Raw genomic sequence first — 21,198 nt, forward strand, 5'->3', positions numbered from 1 at the left:
AACAGTAATATTAAACATAATGGATAGCTCAATTCTCTAAGGAACTGTGATAAAACTAAATTTTCAAGCCTAACAGAATAATGCCAAACTACTTATTGACTCCTTAAAAAATGACATTAAAAAAAGATATTAGATAAACATAAGGGAATAAGAGTATCTTTTCCCATGGAGGAGTGAAAGAAGTTGATTTGGTTAAGACATGGATGCGTGTGCAATCAGAGTGGCAGAGACTGTTATTAGCACCAAGTCGAAAATGGTGGAACTGGGGAGATGTTAAGTTAGACCAAGAAAAAGAGAGAAGTGGGGAAATAAACAGATGAATTAGGTCATGAGTCAGGCAGCATGAGTAAAATAAAAACAATTAAGAACAATAGGGACAGGCTTCCAGTGAGAGCGAGAGAGCAAGAAAATGAGGGAGAAAGGGGGAGGGAAATTGGGATTTTTCACTCTGGAAAAAGAATTAGCCAGATGGGAGCTGCAGGAGAACAGGGCAGATGAAGCCATGCTTGACTCTACCTGTAGAGACAGGCATCATCTCCCTAATGAGCACCTCAGGGAACAAGAAGGTTTTGCAGCAGCCTGGAGGTGATGGGACCCTTCTAGACAGGACTGATGGGACCGCACCCGGTGCTCAGAAACAGGCACCTCATTATCCAAAAGGTGCAGAGAAGCTGGAAGGAGTTCAGAGATATGATGGAAGAATGATTAAGATTCAGAGAAAAATGATTTATGATAAAAGATTAAAGCACTAAATGAGCACATCCTGGCAGCGCAACAAGTGGCTGGGCAAAGTAGCTATCTACAATCAGCAAAGGACATAAATCATCTAGAGGAAAAACATTATTATTTAACCTGGTACCAAGGGGAGACGTTTATAGAGAATAATTGCAATAAGAGAGAAAAGAAGGCAACCCTAAAATTAAGAAGGGAAGTAAAAACATACAAGCAAAAAAGCTGTTCACCTGGTATGGAGCAAGGCACGTCCTGAGAAACAGCTGATATCAGTCTGTATGCGTAAGATACAAGCAATTGACCACTCAGATGGTTACCACGATTCTAGAAGACAAAGCAATCAACAGAATAAAAAAAACTGGAATCATGTTAACAGTTCAAGCTCAATTTTCAAAAGAACTGAAAAATGTAGCTTTATCCTCCATATTTGGTTCATACAAAGGTCTTCATTAATTAATGGCTTGAAATGGTATAGTAATTCAGCAGTTTTCAGAAGGGAATAAAATAGGATAATAAATCCTTATAATATGGCTTCCAGTGATTCTATGTGTTGGTTTGCAATACAGTATGTTTAAAAATTAAAACGTAAATGAGTCACTTATTTAATTCGGCAAGTGGGTAGATATAAAACCTTGAAATCACCATTCCTGTGGGAGTGAGATGACTCCTCCCAGAAGGAAGCAAAGGATTCCCAGGTGGAACTTCATCCGTAATGATACGTGCTGCTGCCTGTCCTTGTAGGCCATCTGTGTTTTCCCTACGAATCACACTGGAATAGCATCCTATCATATGAAGAAACTGTGAACTACCCGCACAGTATTGTTTTTGGATTACGATATTTGGGTCAGCAAAACATGCTACCCACCACCCTCACACACTCAAATATTCATAGGGCTATGTAGAAGTTTTCTTTCATTAAATAAAACCCAAAGTGCAGATTTCACAATTTTAAGAAAACTCCTAATGTTCGATAGAAAAGTAAATAAATGAACTTCTTATACAGTGCTGGTCATATTTTCCATTCGTTTTCATTTAAATTTTTACGTGTTTGACAAACTTTCATCTCTGTGCTTTGAGAGTCAATTTAATGATAATCGATTGCAACTGTTGTATAGCTATTTCCAAACTGTAAAACACGTGTGTGCTTTTTGTCTCATTTGAACCTCACCTTTGGAGTTAGGTATTATTAATCTTCCATTTTACAAATAACAAAGCCGAGAATAAGAGGAAATACTGTAGAAGCTAAAATAAAGTTGACAAGAAGAACCACCAACAGCAAAGACTGGCATCTTCTGACTGCATGCCCAGTAATCCTTCCACTGCCCTGGATTTCTTACATGATTCGTGTGCAAAATCACAGCACCAATAAGCACTTAGAGTTCACATAAGAGTGATTTCTGTGTAAAGCCCCATCCTCATCATGAGTTTCTTGGGAATCATTAAGGCACAGTTCTTATAAGAGAAATGAAAGAAACAGATGGAGTAGATAGGTAAAAAATAATAACCAAACTTGGTTGCTGAAGTTTCCATAATGTGTAGCCATTTGTTTTCACAGAATGACATATCATAGTTGATTAAAATACAACTCTTGCCACTATAAGAAAAAAGACAGTGGAAGGTTCTGCTCGACTGAAGCCTTCGGAACAAGAGGATATTCTGAAGTGAACTAGGGTGGAGAGAAAACAATATGGTAGAGGTATACTAGGAGAGAGAGAGGTGAAACTTGAAGAAGAAAAATGTGGAGAGAGTGGAAACTCGAGTTTCCAGGAACTGAAAAGTGAGCATTTGCACAAAAAGAAACTTGGCAACTTCGTTTCAAATGCACCAAGAAGCAATCTGCAGAACAGAAGGTTCCAGTAGCTTAGAGAAAATACACTTACCAAAGGCAAACATCATCTTGGAACTGACTAAAAGAAAAAAAACATTTAAAACGCTCAGACTCCTTGGAAGACAGAAGTAAAGGAACTGAGTCAGCGAACGACTATCACAAGGCAAAGGTTCAGAGGCCAAGGAGTGAGCTAGTGACCTGGAAGGACAAAGATGCGGTAAGAAAGGCAGCAACTGGAGAGGGAAAACAGTATATCTTAAAACGTAAATCTACATTTTGAAGGGAAGGGGGAAATTTCTAAAAGAAATGAGTAGGAATGTAAAACATATAGAGAATAAAGGAAAGGGGGGATAAGGCAGCCTTTGAAAGTGCCTCTCCAAGAAAATAAGGTAATATTTGTCTAGCACTGGAGAACCTGAGCCCTGGAATCAAACCGCCTGGGTCCACGTCCGATTCTTTACACTTAGTAGGCGGGAACTTGGGCAAGTTACATAATCTCTCTATGCCTCAGTTTCCTCATCTGTGTAAAGCAGAAAATAATACCACTCAACACACAAAAGAATCATAACTTAGGAAGAAAATTCTTGCAAGGCAAAGAACATAGTGCTTGTGAGAAAGTGAATAGTAAAATAAAGCTAAATTTCTAAAAATTCATGAGAGTATATATATCACCCTTGAAAAATAAGGAATGGAATCTGAAAAAAACAAAGGCTATAAAAATGGTACACATGATAGGAAAATAAATGAGGAAAGAGTCAAGTGTCCAACAGAAAGGATGTAAAGAGAATGAGAACGATTAAGATTACTGAAGGCTGCATTTTTTAAAGTAATGAAAAAATGAAAGATGTTACTTAAAAATTTATCTGATCCAAAACAATTTTCTATGAAACATGTAAATTCATGGAAAATGGGCAAAGAACCTTATTATTTTTGAAAGACCCAATTCAGAAATCCAGCTTCAATCATTCAGAGAGGGGCCCTTTTTCTTATTCCCAGAATTGCCTTCAACTAGCCAAGTGTTTCAATTCAGATTCAAGTAAATAATCAAGCATTTCAAGTCTGAATGCCCTTTCAAAAATAGTAGGCAAAAAAAATCCTGCCTATCTTCCAAATATAAATTGAAATGAGTAAAGTCACAGATGTCTGTTCTAACAAAGAAGCCTTGAACTTGCATTGTAAGTAATGTTTGTTTTTTAAGTGGAACCATCAACAATAATAATAATAAACAACCTTTTTTGAATGTTTACTATGTGCTAAACTCAATGCATTTCATTTCAAGCTTCTGCAGGTAGATATTTTTAATCCAGATTAGTTTGTGATGCTCAGAAAAGTTAAACTAGTGTTTCAGATCATATAGTCAGTCAGTAGCAGAGCACGGATTTGAACTTGAAGGTGTGAGTAAAAGCTTGCTCTTTTAACAATGTTTCTATTGTAAAACCCTTCTTGAATAATAATTTGAACTGAGCCACTACATCATATGATGGCAAGCATCCTAGATTTAAACTAGTTAATTAAGCTAGTATTCTTAAATCACTTTTCATTTTGAAAAAAACATGTAACATGAAATTTATCTTAACCATTTATTAGTGTACAACTCAATATTGTTATGTATATTCACACTGTTGTGCAACAGGATCTCCAGAACTTTTTCATCTTACAAAACTGAAACTCTATCCTCCTCGAACAAGTCCCCATTTCTCCCTCCCCCAGCCTCTGAAACCACCATTCTACTTTCTTGCTTCTATGAGTTTGACTACTTAGATACCTCATAGAAGTGGAATTGTACACCATGTGTCTTTCTGTGACTGGATTATTTCACTTATCATAATGTCTTCAAGGTTTATCCATGTTGTGGCATGTGACAGGATTTCCTTCTTTTTTAAGGCTGAATCACTTTTCATTGTATATACACACCATAATTTGTCCATTTAGCCACTGATGGACATTTGGGTTGTTTCCATCTTGTGGCTATTATGAATAATGTCACAATAAACTTGCGTGTGTAAATATTTCTTTGATAGCCTGTTTTCAAGTCTTTGGGGTATATACCCAGAAGTAGGATTGCTGGATCATGTGGTAATTATATTTTCAATTTTTTAATGGAAACTCCATACTGTTTTCCTAAGCAGGTGGATCATTTTACATTCTCACCAACAGTGCACAAGGATTCCAAAATCTCTGCATCCTCACCAACCTTTGTTATTTTCTATTGTTTGGACACTAGCCATCTTAACAGATGTGAAGTGGTAACTCATGGTGGTTTTGATTTGCATTTCTCTAATGACTAGTGATATTAAACATCTTTTCATATGCTTATTGGCTATTTCTAAATATTCTTTGAATAAATATCTATTCAATCCTTTGCTCATTTCTGAATCAGTTTTTTGTTGTTGCTGTTATTGAGTTGTAGGAGTCCTTTACATATCCTGGATATTAAGCCTTTTCAGATACATGATTTGCAATTATTTCTTCTATTTCATAGGTTGCCTTTTCACTCTGTTGTTTGTTCTGATGCACAGAATTTTTAAAATTTGATATAGTCCTCCAAACTAGTATATTTTTACCCAAACCTCTATCTATATCTATCTATCTATCTATCTATCTATCTATCTATCTATCTATCTACCTATCTATCTATCTACCTACCTATCTACCTACTTACCGATCCAAGCCCTTGCAAAAGTGGCAACCAAATTTCAGGAAAACCAAGAAAATAGAAAGGATTTTTAGACCACTTAGCTTTTTAAAAATAATTTCGAGGGAAAGAAAAGAAATTCCCTTAGTCATTCTCAGTTCTCATGGTATAAACATCTCATCAAGCTGTATTTGATTTTCATGTTTAAAGAGGCCTGGATTTTTTTCAGACAACACAGCCTCTAAATACAAGCCAATTACTTCATCTGTGCTGAAGTGAAGAAACAATGACTTGATCCACCGTAGAAGGAAAACTTTCAGTGTTACATATTATTGGGAGACTGAATGTCAGCTCCTAATGTGACACACAAATGCTGTATAATACATTTTATGTACTATTTTAGTGAATTTTCTGGATAATATTTAAAAGATGAAATTTTAACTTTAAATACTGAACTTAGAACCTGTATAAGATCCAACTCCACTGTATTTTGTTTGTAGTTGGTCAATAAAATGTGGTCCTTTACTCAAGGGGATAACTGTACTTAAAACATGTATACAAATATCTATAATTTAGTCAGGAGGTAAGTGCTATAAAAGAGATATAAAATATGAACTAAATTGTTAAAAATTATTTCTTAACTGAGATGGGAGGGGAATGGAGTAGAGTCTATGAAAATTTCATACTAGGGATATCATTTCAGCTGGAATTTGAGAGTGGGTAATATTTTAAGAAACATAAGAAAAGAGGTGATGTTATAATTTCATGTGGCTAAGATAAGTGTGGCTAAGTGTGATCTAAGCTGCAAAGTTAGATTAAATCCAGATCGTCCCAATTTAAAGCACTTAAACTGGATTCTGCCATCACTCTGGCAGGGAATGGATGATAACAGTAGCATAAGAGTACAGTTGGTGTTGAAAGGATCGCACTATCTGGAGAAAATCATGTCTTACCCACAATGGTTTCATTACTTGTGATTTTTCAGTAACTTGATGCATATGTACAGCAATTTTTAAAAATTCACAACACAAGTTCATTTCTGGTCATTCCCTTTAAACAAAAGAGCATCAACTATTCCTTATGCCTCTCGAATAAAACAGGAATAAGTGTGTGGTATAAGGAGTCTCAATTTATAGAGAGATGATACGGTAGAGAAAAAATACATATACAAATCTAGGGAAAATGCAAACTGGTTCACAAATTTTAAAAGGTATATGGTCTCCCTAACAGAAAATTATATAAATATATACCTAAGCATATCACACACTTCAGTAGTTTTTTAACCAACAAGGAAGGTACCAACAAGATGGTTAGCAACATAAGGAAGTTTAATAACCATGAGTATCTAATGTGGTTAGAATGAGGTTGCCTTCACTTTTATTTAGTACAAGAGTTCACATACACGCACGTACATACATATTCATAATACTTAATGCCATTTTTAGTTTTGCATAGATTATATATTTTTCTATAAAATCTTTATCCTGCCAAATACAGTGTTCCTAACCAAGACAGAGGTTTTGGAATGCAACATTCTAAGTTAGTTAGAGCTAGAGCTTATGATTAAATGAGAATAGGAATATGAATTAGGAGATTATTAAAATAATACAGGCAAAAGATCATGAAGGTCTGAATCATGATGTAGGCAGTGAGAATAAAAAGAGGGAAATTTTAAGAAAACTTGCTGAACTAACTGGAAATAAAACGCAAAGGAAAGTGATAACAACAGCAGCTAACATTTATGCAGGGATGACTAAAGAACAGACACTATTCTAAGTTGCGAACTCACTGATTGATTTAATCCCCACAGTATCCTATTAGATATTCTTATTACTCCATTTTACAGTTCTGGAAACTAACACAGAAAGATGAAATTAGATGTCCAAAGCTACAATCCAATAAGTGACAGAGTCAAGATGGGAACCCAGGTCAAGAAACCCAACGCACATGCTCTACGTTGCATCAGGGATGATTGTTAATTAAATCCAGATTACTAGTTGAATGGTGACAAAAGAAATAAAGAGGTTAAGCAAATAAAACCCTGTTTTCTTTTACACATTTTATGTTTGAAGGCCAGGAAGATAAAGAGGTTAAGAAACACGAGTTGGCGGTTTTGTACAGGAGGGTGTAGCATATAATAGACTATGGCCAAAACAACTGATCATACCATAGTCTAAGTGATGGCGTATAGGTGTTGTGAATGTGAGTATAAATGATCAGATTTGTCAAGAGTTTGCCTGAACATTGTTCTGAGACCAACAGAAATTATTTGGTCCAGAGAAATATCCACCAGCAAGGATGGGCTTGTGAATGAGCATGTAATTCATTAGACCCTGATGAACAGAAACCCATGTGGAGATCAAAGAGCCGCAACAAGCATATCCATCATTATGGAGGAAACTATATCAACTACATCAGCAATTACAGCAGGCTGAAAATTTTTGTTTGAAATGCCTGATCTGGAGATACTAGGCTGAATACATAGATAAATGAAACCAAGAGATTCTGGAAAGAGAGAGGACAGTCAAGGCTGGGATGTTCTGATGGGGACAAATCAGATTTCTTCAACGGGAGTGAAGAAAAGAAAGAGCTAGAATGAAAGGAGGTTGAGTTACTATAAATTTTCACCTTTAGATGATATTAAAATTTTCCATGAAGCTGATTCTATTGTTGGAGATCCATTTGTTTGACTTTTAGTAGAAATATGATTAACTCCCCCCAAAATTCCCTGAATTTTTTTTTTTTATACCAGAGAAGTATCCTCAGGAAGAGTTATAAGCACTCAAGCTCTCCTTATACAGAGATACGATCAATATATTTAAGAAGGGACAGTGTATTTTCACATCAACTCATCAGTTTAAAAAAATACGTATAAAATTTAGGGAATTATTATTCCAGGAAGGATGGAATTTCCCTCTACAGGAAAATATTCACAACTGAAAGATGTAATGCAATAAATAAATACATGATTAAGAAAAATAAGACTGCACATCTGCTTCCTGGTAGAACTTTGATGAATACATTGGGAAATGTTTCTTCTGGTTTCTATTATTAAAAGTGAGCACATCCAGAAAGCATGATATTGTGTAAAAATGTTATCTTTTTCTTTGTTCACACCCAGATGATGAATGGAAAGTGGCAACATTTTACATAAGGCCACCTCCCACAGACAAAGAACTATAAACAACAAACCAGTAACTGCAAAGGATACTATTAACATGAATACTTTTGATAAGGACATTAATTTTGGATTAAAGTCTACACTATAGTTGAATGGTTTGACAGCATTTTGTATCAGAGTTTCATATTTTAAAAATGTGGAAAAGACCCTTTTTTGCCCACATAATCTATTACTTAGCATTTTGGTGGAGGGAGATGTGCAGTTAGGCACCCGTCCCCAAAGAGCTTCATCCTTTCTACAAGCTACTCACAACAAATTGTTCAGGGTAATGAACAGAAAATACTGAGGCAGGAGACAGATGGGCCCCCAGGACAAACAGTCTGAATTCATTCCCTGTGGACCCATACTCCGAGACAGGAATAACAGGACAATTGAGAGAGGAGGCTGGGCCCTGCCCAGATGGAAGAGAAGAGACCACATATTCCTCATTCTCCAAGTCAGCAGACCTCCCCTGACCACACATGCATAGAAAGCCTCCTTGGAGGTCAAAAGGGGAGTGATGCCAAGTGGCCAAACCCACCCATAGGCCTCTTTGGTGGAATCCATCTTGACTAAGAGATGCGCGCACGCACATGGGAAAATCCTGAGATACACCAAATACAGACTCTGAACCAGGCAAATAAAAATGATTGGTCAAAGGAAACACGGAAGAATTGCCCCATAAAAGTGATTCAAACTGCCACGAGGGTATGGCTCTCTCTGAGTTTGCCCCTGTGTCTATCCACACGTATTCTGCTCTTTTTTTTTTTCCTAATAAATACTTTACTTGTTTCACTACTTTCCATCTTTGTGGGAATTCTTTTCTGCAAAGCCGTAGGGCCAGGGCCTTGTCACTGACCACTAGTCTAGTGGCTAGGATTCAGTGCTCTTACCGCTACGACCTGACCTCAATCCCGACCTCAATTACTGGCCGGGAGCCCAAAACCCTGCTTCAAGCCGCTGCCGGGCCGAGACCACCTGAAATTAATACTACTCAACGACTTTTAACAATGTTTAAGTATGATCTATTTTTACTTTTTTATTTTAAAATAGCTGAGTTACTACCAAAAGCCTCTCTTTACAAAGAAGTTATAGAATGTCCATGAGTGTAAGTTGCCTTCAAATAAAACTACCTCTGGTTTAGGTTTTTTGAATGATGAGGTTACTCAAAAATTGACAGATAACAACAATGTAAGTCACAGTGTAAACTCGAATAAGAGAAAGCAAATCAAAGACTTCCAGGTTGTCTGGAAGAACCTCCTTGAATGTCATAAACCAGTGAGAGCATCACAAAGGACACTTCACAGACATTCATCCTATACAAGAATCATTCCTTTCTTTAATACTTATTTATTTGCATGATGATGAGAGCATGGTGATCAAGACAGATACATTCCTGCCTTCATAGACCATACAGACTGGAAAACAGGCAATTTCAAGGAATGAGTGTTACAGCCGGAAGAGGAGAATTTCAGTCAGCATGTGCTTTCATGTTATTTACTGTTACAAAAACTGCTTTATAGGAGAAAGCAGGATATCCATCTTTTGCCTCGGTGCTTTGATTTTTTCCTCTCCAAAACTTTATTATCACTATATGTTTTATCATCTAACATGTTAATCTTATATGTACTATATATACACATATATACATATAATTATATTCTATACATACACTATATTTACGTAACCATATATAGTATATATAACACATATCCTAAAGGATTAACATGTTGCATGACAGACATACATATGCATACACACACGTATATATACACACACTGTAGAGGAGGAAAAATAATTTCCCTTTATCCTTCGAGGTTCTTGGCTGAGATGGCCCCCTTTCCCCATAATGAAAAGATTATCAGGAGAAAAACAAACATAAGTTTAATGACATGTATACCTCCTGTATACATGGAAGATACCCAGGAAAACTGCCTAACTCAACAAAATGATCCAAGCTACCACCTTAAATACCTTCTTCAGCTAAAGGCAAAAGAAAGATATGGGGTGAGGGAGGGCAGTTATGGGAGGTTACCAGACAGGGGTATGGTTGTTATGCAGGTGTAAGTCTGCCTTCTGCAGTGAAAAGAGTTTGAGATTCAGGCGTCCTTCTCTTCCTGGTACAGAGTGAAAGACACCCTTAGAAATGATATTTCTTTTATAAATGTAAATTTCTCTTACAAAAGGGTAACTTTTACTGGATTTTCAGAGCTTCTCCTATACTTGTTGTCTCTTAAAAAGAACAAGGTCAAGATAATCCTTATATCAAAGAGGCAGTTTTGGAGGGCGACATATTTGCTCCCCTTCAGATATATGCATATGTATGTACAAGGGTGAGTCAAAAATTACCTGCACTCTGGTTATATTAAAACTTCTGTTGGCCGCACTGTCTTATCAGCGCTTTCCATTCAAGGCTATGTCTCCCCAGTCACTGCTGTGCAGGTGTGAATGTGTAACATTAGTTCATCTGTAACTGCAGTGTGAGTAAAAACAGATGCCCCACTTGTGATTTGCATGAAAGAAGAGCAGCGTGCAGTGATTCGTTATTTGTCGTCGGAGGATATATCTGGTGCTGCTATTTACTGAAGACTTTGTGCTCAGTACGGAGAAAGTATTTTGTCACAAAGAACATCACCTATAGTCCTGATCTTGCTCCATCAGACTTTCACCTGTTTGATCCCCTGAAAGCAGTCCTATGAGGACAAACATTCACTTCTGATGAAGTGAAGACAGAGGTGCGTTCATGGCTCACAGCTCAGCCTAAAACATTTTTTAATGAGGGAATACAAAAGCTTGTCGACAGATGGACAAAGTGTATTGAAAAGCAAGGAGATTATGAGGAAAAATGATGTATTTGTCTTTTCTAAAAGTTAAAGTAAATTCTACAGCCAGAGTGCGGATAATTTTTGACTCACCCTCGTATGCATAAGAGTATGTATACACGGATACATACATTGTAAATTCTACAGCACTAATATAAGGAACACATTTATAAATGTACCTTTTTTTTTTTATAATGAAAGTAGATAGAGATCAGGTCAAGGGCAGCTCTATAGCATTGGTGATCATAACCAGAACAGACTTTTTGATTATCAGATAAGAAAATTAATATATTCTTTCAGAAATGGTTGTCACTATGTGACTATCAGTCATTACCTTGCCTGGATCTAAGTGTCAACAATTCTCACAGAACACATTAAATTTATTTTCTAAATCATCTGTCGACATCAGTAAAAAGTAGGATGCCTGCCCTTCTAGGAGCGAAAAGACTTCAGCTATAATCTCAGCTTTGTGATGATTCAGTTGTGTGCCTATGAACACACTACCACTAGTGTCTTACAGACATTGATCATGAATTACCCAAGCCTGGGGCCATTCCTCTCCAAACATTTGGCACCAATCTTTGAATACAGAAGTTGTTCTTTCATGTTTGAGGGAGGAAGTAAGGGAGAAAGGGAGGAAAGGAAGAACTCACATTACTTCATCCTCAATCCTCTCTGTAAAATTAAGAAGTTGGACTCATCCTCTCAGGTTGTTTTTTCATTCTGAAATATCACTGAGTCTATGAGATAAAAAATTATTTTGCTATTTATAATTTTTTTACTTATAGGCATTTCAAAATAGGTATCCTGAGACTGATAATTTATCAGGCTTACACTCCATTTCCCAGATGCAATTAAAACAAACAAAAAAACAAAAGCCCTCAGGTACTAGTTCTCTTAAATAAGTTTTAACAAAATACACCCATATTAGAGAAATTCAAAAATTCCATATTGGATATGCACAAATTCAATACACTTAGAATATAAAACTGAACTTTAGGAGTACTATTTCCTAAACTAACAGGTTGTCTGCCACTTTCACACAGTAATTTTTGTTCTTAACACTCTTTCAAATGCAGGTAATCGAAAGCCAAATTAAACTGACAGTAAGGAGGCAAAATAGAGTACTTAGACCATTTCCATAGCATATTAACTTAATGGTACAGAAAGTTCATCTACCACCTAACATATTTTTTAATTAAATAACTACTGCTATCTACGAGACTTATTTTAGATGTCTTTGATTGAGAGAAGAAAAATCATTCTATGATTTTCAGATTCTAACTAATACTGAAAAGAATAGCCGAAGAACCTATTTCATTACTCATTTAAACAAAATAATAGTTTGCTGATGCTACATGTGACTCAGGATCTTATTTTCGATGCTCACAGCTCTACTTTAATTACTTTTTTGCTTGTAATTACAAATCAACAAAGACTGATTGCTGTGCTAGGTGTCAAGGAGAATGAACCAGATGAGGACATAACATCTCTACCCTATGAGCTGATGGTTTGCTAAAGGTATAAAATGTATTTTAAATTACAATAATTTATTATGAAATGTAAATATGTATGACAGGGAAAATAATTTACTGAACTTGTTTATGTTTTATAAATTGTTATTCTGATGAAGAACGTGAGCTTTGCATTAGTTTCTGAAAAATAGACAGGATACCAAGAGGTTAAAAAAAAAAGACAAAAGGATGAACAGCATGAGAAATACTGGACTCAATGCTAAACATACATGACAATAAAATGAGGATTCACTATTTTATTTCACAAACTAAATATTTAGTTAAGATCGTCATTGGCTTATATTTCCAGTGTCGTGATATCTGCCTGAAAGTTGCTGTCTACACAAACTCTCCATCCTCTGTATCTAAAGATTATTTTAGTAACCTGAAATATTTAAAACTTCCTTTAACAGGAAAAAATTCATGACATGTTTTATATCCTGCTGAGATCAAGTCTGATCTCAGACCTTCTATGTGGGAAGATATTACTTGTTGCATTGTTAATTCTGGAAACAATATATACTGGTTTCAAAAAGCATAACATCAATGAAAAAGTTTTAATGCTAACACATCTATGATCTGAGAGGAATATAAAACAGTTCTGAGTCAGGCTGAGAGCAAAGTTCCCATTATAATAATAATGCTTGACTATGTAACAGGGCAAAATCACGAAATACACAAATAACAAACAGTAAAAGTCTGATGTGATAACCTCGTATTTCTCTAGTACCTTTATTTTCTATTCTTATCACCGTGTTAGTGCAGCCCCGATTTTATCTACAAAGAGTCTCTTAGTTTGTCTCTCTGAAAATTATTCCTAGGTTCATCTTCCTAAAATACTAATTCTTGGGTTATTTCATGATTTAAAAACTTTTAGTGGCTCCCAACTGCCTACAGAACAAAATCCAAAGTCTGTTTCCTGGCATTTCAAAGTTTTTATAACCAGTAAAACATGTTTAATGTATATTGGTGAGAAGAAATAAAACTATTAGTGTTGATTTATTAAACAACAATGGTGTCAGGCACTGGGAAAGATTCTTTATTTACATTGTCTCATTTAATACTCACATGTGTTTCGTATACAGAACGATCATTTACCCCACTTCAATATATGACTATATCAAAGCTGAGTTAAAGAACAACGAATTTTCCCAAATAATAAACTGTGACTCCAAAGCGTGCTCCCTTCCCACCACGAGATAGTGTAAACACTTGTGTGTACAAAAACCACAACCAGAATGGAAGAAAGTACATGATGAGATCATAACAAGAATTTAAACTGCTTGTTAAGTGGATGATTAATTGCCTTAGACTAGAGTCTACTGGAAAAAGCACTGGCAGAGGGATCAAGACCATGAGAGAGGTTAGGGTTGATAATTTATGTCTTTCTCATCTAAATAATAACGGGAATGAGGAGAGTGAATGGATCAGCGAGGAAAGTCTGTAGAGAGAAAAGAACAGAACCCTGAGCAAAGTGCAATTAGTGGGAGGAAGAGAAAGGGGAACCAGTGACAGAGCTAGAGAAGGGGCGAGCCGTCAGATACAACCCAGGAATCATAGGGGCCCCCAAAGACCAACATACACAAGAACCCTGGGACTGTTCCACCTTCCCATCTTCAGTCCTGAACTACAGACCTTGGCCCAGGTCACACTTTTTTAATGACCTTGGAACTACCCAGAAAACCACTATTAGCCTGGCTGGTATCCATAAATGACACTTAAAAGTAATCATTTGGGAAAAAAAAAAAAACTCCCCTGCCCCAGCAAAATACTTAGAAAAGCAATATAAATTATCTCCCTTATTTAAAAATCTCATCAAGAGACAAGCCAAGAGATTTATAAATATTTACTCATGAAAGTAATAAAAAACCAACAGGAATAAGAGTGAATTTACAAAAACAAAACAAACCAAACTGACTCTGGGTTCTAGTTTTTAAAATTGTTTCCTCCTCATAATGTGCTCTAATAAAATCATCCTTAAGAACTCAAGGAATAGAAAATGCCACATATTAAGGATTTACCTATCTATACATCTATCTATCTAGACAGGTAGAGATGAAACATTTTACATCCATTTACATCTATTTGCAACCACAGGAAAATATTTAATACTCCTGGGATGAGCACTGCAAGTGAAATTATTTCAAGTAAATCCTATTTATCCTCTCTCTGAAACATTTCACTTTCTGTGAAATAGACATAGGGTCTTCCATATTGTTATTAATATGATATATGTAAGATACATAATTTAAAATACATGAATACAATTTATAAGTTATTTGTATAAAGTATGTTGATGAGCACTCATAAACAAAAGTGGAAATTACGGGAATAGACTAATCTGAAACAACACCAAGAACAGCATTAGAAAAGTATTTTCCCATAAAATAACTAGAACATTATTCAGTTTCACTTCCACTTGCTCAGAAGCTGAGTGACCTTTAAGTTCAATTTCTGGAAAATATCATTGATTAACATACTTGCTGCTTCCACTAGTTACATTTCAGAGGACTGCCAAGAAGGTGAGGCAGCATGGGACTAAGCTGTTCTTTGTGTACTAGATTGCTTATATCTGGATGCAGGAGCTACCCATTTATCTCTGAGCTCTTCTTAAACTTCCTCCTCGAGAGATGCTTCTCTTAGGCAACTTGATTCCATAGTGCTGTACTGAAGGTCCTCGCAAGGTCCCCTGAAGCCTAACATTTAGGGAGCAAGAATCCAGGGACCTCTCAGTAGTTGGATGAGGGCAGCAAGTTCAGCAATGGTATAGAGTGTAGAAAAAGTCTAGTCCCTGGACACGAGACTGCACTACAAGAGATTGTCACTGGGCCAATTCCCAGATCCTCTAGTGGATGAGTAGTGAATCGGGTCACTTTGTTTCCCTTCACTCCTTACAAACGGGACCAAAATAGAATATTTTGAAACCGCACAATAGTAAGAGCATTTAATATGAGGTTTCAAGAGCAATAACTGGTTAGCAGAGGTACAGGGACAAGGTGCTGATCAAACAGCAGAAGCAAGCTGTGGGCAAGGGCATTAGAATGACAGTAAGCCCACACTGGAGGGCCAATGAAATATCTGTGCACTGGGTAAAAAAAAAAAAAAAGTCAGGGGCAGGGGGATGTGGAGGCTGTTAAACAAATCTGTATTGTTTATTTGGGGATGAAGCACTTGAGCATGGAAATATGCACTGTTATAAATCCAGTAGTAGATAGCTTAAGGAATGGTGGGATGCTACAAAATCAACCTGGAAATTTAGATGGGGCACCAAAGGATTTTATTACTTACTATTTAGCCTCTATAACTAGCTGCTGCTTCTGAGATAGCTAGTATTGAAGGGTTCCTTTGCCCTGGATTCTCCCTCCCATCCCTATAGCACGGTCTGTTGCAGTGTGCCCCCAAATTATGTCTCTTTAGACACACTACTGTGCAAAAGAAGGAGGTAGTAATAGCCAATCCTAAAATGTCATTCTCTTATCCAGGAATATACCTGAAGGAGGTCACCAAAGGACTCTTTCTGAATGGGATGAATGTAACAGCACATAAAGAACAAGAAGGCAGTAGAACAGTGTGTAGGTGGTGTGAGAATCTGACGTGTAATTTGCATCATCTGCGTAGGATAACGGAAGGATAACACACAGATATTGTCATGCGCCATACAGATTTTGATTGTCCTATGTTAACGCATTTATTCATCACAGTAACCCCATGAGGTTATGTGCCTTCATGAACCCCCAGTTAAAAGACGGAAGACAGATATAGAAAGGTCAGGTAACTTGTCTAAATCACACAGCTCAGAGGTGACAGAGCCAGGATCTGAATTCAAGCTGTCTGCTTTCATAGGGCATAGTCTTTTTTTTTAATAATTTTTATTGGAGTATACTTGATTTTACAACGTTGTGTTAGTTTCAGGTGTACAGCAAAGTGAATTAGTTATACATATACATATATCTACTCTTTATTAGATTCTTTTCCCATATAGGTCATTACAGAGTATGGAGTAGAGTTCCCTGTGCTCTACAGTAGGTTCTTATTAGTTATCTATTTTATACATAGTAGTATGTTTATGTCATAGTCCTAACCATTGCACCACATTTCCCCCCACACTTGAAAGCCTCAGTTTAAAGTTACATTAATCAGACTCTTTCAGTTACCAGAGTGACCTCCTTCATAAGGATATAGTGTGGAGCAATGAAGACTAACCCACAGGTGTTGCAGTGGTGTGGTGATGTACCTGGGACCCAAGAGAGGAATCAGGGATGGGGATAATACTCTGAGCACAGTCTCCACACTGATAAAAGCAGAGGTTAAGGAAGAAGAATGCATAATTAAAGAAAAGGGTGCAGAGAGAAAAGGCCAAGACTATGAATAGGGCCCTTTGTTTTCTTGGATTTAATATCACAAAGAGATTTGATTTGACCTAGGATGATAAAGAGTTCTTTTACGATCATCTACTTCATGGTTGCAGCCAAGGTTTCTCATCTGTATTTCGTCAGTGACCGTTATAGTGCCCAGTACATGGCAGGCACTCAACAAATACTTCTTGAATTAAAGAAAAGATGAAAAGGGAATTCAAGATAGGAAGGCATCAAGAAGTAATATGAATATGTGAAATAATCTTTACAATGAAGGAATGCATATGTGAAGTAAACTTTATGAGGAATTACACATCTAAAGTAGCCACAAGAGAAAGAAAACAGGTAAGGGATTCTAAATAGATTAATTTATATTTAAGTATTAGAGATTGTGTACTTACTATGTACAAGATTTGGTAATATGCATGGAAGTATGAAGAAAGATGTCAAGGTAGCAACCATTTGGTCCTTATTCTTGAGAAACAGTCCAAGTAAGAGACAAAGAGTAATAGTTATTGAAATTGAAAAAGATCTTACAGAGAAGAGAGCAGAATTTGAATAAAAAACACTCTTCCAAGCAAGATTTAATGGACATATGTGACGGTGGCTAGAGAAGTGGGCTTTGGTTGGGGGCCAGGAGAAGACAAAATTATTCAAGTGAAAGGAGAAATCAGTGCAAAGCCCCCTGAGGAAAGAGGACAGAAACTGTAGGCCCATGTGGTTGATGCTAGTTTGTCCTGTTTATTAACTTGTGGAATTTACAAGACTTTTTGTTTCTGCTCATCCTAATACATTATCCACTTAAAGCACAATTTTTAATACCGCCTGTACACAATAAAGTAAAGGGAAAAAAAAGGAAAGTCTAAATCGTCATTTCTAATTCACAGAAATAACTGAGGGTTACAAATATATAAAAAGAATGATTGGTGGCTCTCGAGAAGATGATGGTTATGTGTTTGATAACTATTAGGGGAAAGCAGATCTGAATGTAGTTCTTATTTTAATAAGTCCCAAGTGAAAGTGCACAAGATATGAATGACTATTCACTGTACTCTAATAACTTTTGATATATGCATCAAAAGTACCACTTTCTGAACTATGAAAAGGCCTATGTGATATTGACACAACAAAAGAAGGCCTCCAACCACTCAACACCCAGACACTGGGGGTAGGGCGAAGTGAGGAATCCCAGTATCTCAGCCCAAGCTCTCTGAAGGGTTTATTGAGTGCACATATGCAAGCATAGCATTCCTCTTCTATGTAAGTTACTTCTGCCAAAAACTTGCCCTTTTTAAAACCTGAACAATGAACACTCTCTGCCAGACCTCATCACAGTGTAGTCTAAGACAACAATCCCCACAGCTCGGTGAAATGTGAATCAAGCCAAAGAAACAGAAATGTTATTTTCCCATCTGTTTATCCAGTACAAATGCTTTTGAACAGCTACTTCACAGGTGATAAAAGTCTTCATAAGTTGATACAATAATTTCTTGGTTTATATCAATTTCCCATTTTAAAATTATACATAACTCATCTTATACTATTTCATGATGCGAATACTTTTGCAGACAGAATAGTCTGGCTACTTTAACCTTCTACCAACCTGCTTGGAGAGCAACTTATAACTCCCTAATTCAATTTGAAGCTATAAGACAGAAGCTAGTGTGGCCAAAAGAATGAATTCTGAATCAGAATATATGTCAAGGGTAAAGTTGATAAGTATACAATTTCACCACTATCTTAAAAACTTGTCTTTTGATAAGCTGTCAAACCTCAAAACTGATGAGATCTGAGATGATTCTTTTCATTCGAAAAGATTTAAAAAAATAATACTCTAGTTATAATTATGTATTTATAAGTCATCAATTACTTGAAAGTATGTTGATAGGAAGTAAAAAAGGAGACAATGAGAGTCCATGCAAAAATGTAAATTGCACTATCTCTATTATGCAAATTAGGTATGTGCATTTCTAAAGGTTTTGGTCAGAATTTTATATTTCTTCATTCCTCTTTTAATTAATTAATTAATTAACTTATTTTTTGTTGTTGTGTTGGGTCTTCGTTGCTGCACGCAGTCTTTCTCTAGTTGTGGCGAGCAGGGGCTACTCTTCATTGCAGCGCTTGGGTTTCTCATTGTGGTGGCTTGTCTTGTTGTGGAGCACAGGCTCTAGGCACGTGGGCTCAGTAGTTGTGGCGCATGGGCTTAGTTGCTCTGCGGCATGTGGGGTCTTCCCAGACCAGGGATCAAACCTATGTCCCTTTCATTGGTAAGTGCCAGCAGGGAAGTCCCATTCCTCTTTTCAAATGAGTTAAATTATCATAGGCAGGATCTCTCTTTTAAAAAACTGTATTCAATTCACCTATGTAACAAAAATGAAGACCTTGTATGTGAGACTCCAATGAGAGCCCAGAGCATACTAGTCATATTGATCTGAGTCTTTTTCAGATATTTTCATTATTTCAGGAAGTTCAGTGGGGTATCACCCAAAAGAGGCCCTTTAGTCACATATTCTGGGGTTGGTTTCCATGGCTTTTCCCAAACAAGTTCTTGAAATGTTTTTTGTGTGCTATGACTCACACAAACTAAAAACAGGGAAAAATACAAGCATGTTTAAACTTTTCAACAACTGCCACAGTAGAGCACAAATTCAACAAAAAAAGCAGTTAACTGTAAAGCAGAGTCAGGTAATTGTTAAATAATTATAAATATGAGATAAAAAATAAGACATTAGCATGTATAAGAGCTTCGATAAGAAAGGTGAAATGACAGGACTTTTGGTCCAACTATAAGCAAAAGAGCTTACTGAAAGAGAATAAAACTCAGAATTTTAAAAAATACTCAACCATTTGTAACACAGGGAATAGAAGGAATAATATGTGATTTTCATATATATAGAGAAAGTATATATATATATATATATATATATATATATAAAGTGAAGGAAAGCATTGAAAACACACACACACACGTGCGCGCACGCACACACACACACACACACACACACACACTCACACACACAGAAAGGGAAATGGCAGCCCATAGCTACATTTCTGGAACACATCTAAGTCTCAGCTTCTAGGAATTTGAGGGGATGCAGTAGCCTCTTAGGTATATTTGTAATTTTCAAAATAGCAATGATATATGTATTATACATATAACATTTGATAGGGAATAATCTTTCACATACTTAACGTAGCAGATGTCCTTGAGATTCAAAGAGGAGAAACAAGCATTGAGCCGTTTTGGCAAGAATTTTGAAAGCACAATCATCATGAAGAACTGAAGACATCTGGCTCAGAAGATAGAGCGTGTCAATAAAATAGCAAAGACTGAAGTAGAAAAAAAGTGTGCCTTCTCTTCTAATATTTAAGATTGATTTATAGGACGTGACTGATACATAGCTGTCTTTGCATGAGAACTACCTCAATGGTGATCTAAAAATTTTTATTAATCCAAGTAATACATTTTATTTTGAAAAAATCAGTAATTATGAGTACAACTAATTCAAAATACGTGTTTATTCTAATGAGAACTATTACATTTAGCATCAACAGGAAAAAAAAAGGTAGAATAGTTGCACCTTGAACTAGGGGAATAAATTGAATGACGTTAACCTTTCTGATCAGAGAAAGGTTCACTTTTTATATAGTTTCTCACCATGGTTAATCTATATGCTTTCAAATACAATTTTTAAAAATAGACTTTATTTTTCAGAACAGTTTTAGATTTACGAAAACATGGAGAAGATAGTGCAAAGAGTTCCCCAAGAATCCACATCCGGTTTCCCCTATTATTTTTACATGTTATGTTAGTATGGACATTTGTTACAATGAATAAACCAATATTGGCATTTTATTATTAACTAAAGTCCATGGTTCATTCCAATGTCCTTAGTGTTTAATGTTCTTTTTCTTTTCACAGATCCCATCCAGGACACCACATTACATTTAGCTCATGTCTTTCTGGCTTCTTCTCGTTTACAACAGTTTCTCAGACTTACTTTGGTTTTGATGATCCTGACAGGTTTGAGGAGTACTGGTCAAGTATATTTGTAGACTGTCCCTCTACTGGAATTTGTCTGATGTTTTTTCTCCTGGTTTTATTGGGGTTACAGGTATTGGGGAGAGAGACTGGGAGAGAGATTGAGAGGG

At 36.2% G+C, this 21,198-nt stretch overlaps 1 protein-coding gene across 7 annotated transcripts in view; it reads right to left on the reverse strand.

Moving 5' to 3' along the window:
- Nucleotides 1-21,198, reverse strand: part of SEMA3D (semaphorin 3D) — a 197,287-nt gene that overhangs the window by 168,261 nt on the left and 7,828 nt on the right. For 6 of the 7 annotated variants that reach the window (XM_057730875.1, XM_057730877.1, XM_057730879.1 and 3 more), the window contains exon 2: nt 963-1,056. The exons of the other annotated variant lie outside the window; for it this stretch is intronic. The gene's annotated coding sequence lies outside the window, so the exon portion shown is untranslated. The remainder of the gene's footprint in view (nt 1-962; nt 1,057-21,198) is intronic. 7 annotated transcript variants of the gene reach the window in all.

This window comes from Hippopotamus amphibius, chromosome 4 (assembly GCF_030028045.1).
Source record: "Hippopotamus amphibius kiboko isolate mHipAmp2 chromosome 4, mHipAmp2.hap2, whole genome shotgun sequence".
NCBI lineage: Eukaryota > Metazoa > Chordata > Mammalia > Artiodactyla > Hippopotamidae > Hippopotamus > Hippopotamus amphibius.